Source organism: Panthera onca, chromosome C2, assembly GCF_046562875.1.
Source record: "Panthera onca isolate mPanOnc1 chromosome C2, mPanOnc1 haplotype 2, whole genome shotgun sequence".
In the NCBI taxonomy this organism is placed as follows: domain Eukaryota; kingdom Metazoa; phylum Chordata; class Mammalia; order Carnivora; family Felidae; genus Panthera; species Panthera onca.
The window spans coordinates 102,236,707-102,239,581 of record NC_138347.1 but is presented as its reverse complement, the minus strand read 5'-3'; the positions used below and the strand labels follow the sequence as shown (position 1 = coordinate 102,239,581).

The following is a 2,875-nucleotide window of genomic DNA, read 5'->3' as shown; positions in this document are numbered from 1 at the left end:
GATAGAGAAAGAGGCCCCAGTCACATTAAAATAAAGTGACTATTTCAGATTACTTTTTCAATTTCTGTGTCCAAAACTATCACATTCAGAAGAAAAATATGCAGACTTCTAAGCACACTGGAGGAAGATATTGTTTAAAATAATATGTGTGCATATCACATTTAACGAAGGTCTTATATTACTCTATTTTAAAATTAGGATAAAGTTATCCTTTCTTGTCTAGGTCTTTTTCTAAATTATGTGTGTGCATGCCAAGCCAGAATTAATAATACTTATTAAGAAGCTTAATTTAATTTTAAAAGTAAAATATCCAGTTGTCATTGCCAGACAGGTATGTTTTCTCGATATTTGATATTCCACTTTATGTAATGATTTATCTTTCCTTCTCCTTTTTATTTTTAATACTCATACCATAATGCCATATGAGTAATATCTCAGAATTAAAATTTGCCTTACAGCAAGCTTGTTTCCAGTCATTATAAGTTTTTGGAAGCCCATGTCAATATTCCTTGGGTGAAATGCGTGTGGCTTCTTCTGTTCTGGTTTTACGCTTTAAGTTAGTGATGGAGATCATGTATTGGTTTTGTGAATAAACCTGAAATCTAGGGGTGTTATTTGAGAATTATTCTTTCAGATCTAAAAATTAGATCCTTGCCATGAGAAATATTTTAACATTTTACAATCACTAAAAGTCAAATTACCTTAAACATTTGGGATGTAGAATGAACTGTATTTCTTTTTTGTTTTTCACATTCAGTATTTTTATTTAATTGCTTTGCAGAAAATTTACATATCTCTCCACACTTTCCTTTAAGGTAGTGTGACAATTTTCCATAATAAACTACTTAAAGAGAAGCTTTGGTCAAGAATGGAATGAAATAGCAAAAACAAAACGATACCAACAAAGAAAACAAATCACTGCTGCTTTAAAAAAACAACAACAATATTTTTGGGGCATTTGGGTGGTTAATCGGGGGACTCTTGATTTTGGCTCAGGTCATGATCTCAAGGTTTGTAAGATCCAGCCTCTTATGGGGCTCTGTGCTGACAGGGAGGAGCCTGCTTCAAACTGTCTCTATCTCCCTCTCTCTCTGCCCCTCTCTTACTTGCACTCTCTCTCTCAAAAACAAATAAATAAACATTAAAAATTTTTAAAAAACAACACTTTCACCAATTATATTCAAACAAAAATGCACAAACAGTATTTGCACAATATGCATCTTCAGTGTTTCCTCAGGGCTGACTCTTCTGACCACCATGCAAATGGCCCGGTCTCATCAGCACGGTTTGTCAGTTTGTTACGCTGGATCTGGGATGCTCACCCAGCTACACCTTAGGAAGCCCGGGATAGAAGACTCTAAGATCTTGAAATCCCAAATTATTATGGCTCCATGATGCCAGTAATGCAAAATTTGTGACAATCATGCTTGTCCACCTCATAAATACACACTTGAGTGATGCTATTCTGCAGACTGTTTTTTAGTCCTGAGTCGTGGTCCTCTTGTCCATGTTGTGGGACCTTTCCATGCCAAATGCTGGATGTTCTGTTTGGAATGTCTAATTTGGAGATGAAGGTCAAGCAGCCACAGTCATCTACAGTGTAATGGACAGCGGTCATGGCCAGCAGCTACAAAGCTATTTTCCAAGACAAATGACACACTCAAAAGGGGCAGGAACTCTGTTTTCAGAGTTGAGACCTGCACAATATTTGAGGCACCAACAACAGATATGGTTCTGTCATGGCTGACCCAGGCCAGGTGGCTCCCACTGGCAGAGAAGCTGACCCAATCCACCCAGCCACCAGTGCCACTGCCACCACATTGACATCAGCTTACCAAAAGGCTTCTTGCTGCCACAGGGCATACTGGCTGGCTTTTCAGCCACTTCTTTAAGTTAGACAGAAAATACTCTGAATTGGAAACCATATGATCCTGCTGCCAGCAAAACATTATTGGGATGCCAACCCAAACTGACGACTGTGGAACGAATCAGCTTTTTAATGTGCTTGCTTACCCACCAGTCATTGTCAGACTCAAAGTAACAAACAGAAATGAGTCGTGCTCCAATTCCCACAGCAAATTTATTCTCTAGAGGGCCACTTGGCAAAGTCACTACATGATTAATTCTCAGGATTACCAGAGTTGCTTCTAGACACCATCTTTCAGACTCCAGACACAGGCATTGTGGTCTGTCCCACAAATGACAATGTGGTCACTCTTGAGAGCCCAGTCCATACCTGGGATATGTCCGTTGTGCTCCTTGAGTTCATGAGCTTTCACCCGTTGGCTCCTGTTCTTCTTATAGATGTGGACTTCATAATTATTGGGGCTAAGAGCACTCTGAGTACAATCCCTGTTCCAGACATGACAGGTGATTGGCTCTAGTAAAAGCTGATGCAGAGACATTATACCTAGTGTTTTTTAAAGGATAGAAAGCAGGTATCAGGGCAGTCCAGACCTGCTCGGAGTGGAGAATTTGCAGACCCTGGTCAGTCTCTGGGAACAGACTCCTGCAGGTGCCCTCAGATGAACTCAGGAAACTAGTTAGGTATTTACTAAAGTGGCCCAGGAGAGAAACAGCCAGATAATGAATAAAAGTGATTATGCAGGGCGCTGACTTGGAAGCTAAGTAGTAGCTGCTGTTAGATCAAATTGTTGGAAAAGAATTTGGTGTTGTGCAAACTGTAGAGAATGCACTCGAGGATGATGTACCGTCAATGGCATGGCTGTGGATGCTTGGCCTTGAGGCTAATCCTTCGGCACCTCCTGTGATTCCATGAGCTATGCAAAATAATTTCATTTTCCAATTATATTAGCGAGTTGTCTTTCATTACTCATACCTAAGAACTTGACAAATATTCACAAAAACAGAGGAA

The 2,875-nt window shown here is 39.8% G+C and overlaps 1 pseudogene; it reads right to left on the bottom strand.

The window, feature by feature from the left end:
* Nucleotides 1-1,298: 1,298 nt before the first annotated feature.
* LOC132684255 (actin-related protein 2/3 complex subunit 1A pseudogene) lies at nt 1,299-2,405 on the bottom strand (annotated as a pseudogene).
* Nucleotides 2,406-2,875: the final 470 nt, after the last annotated feature.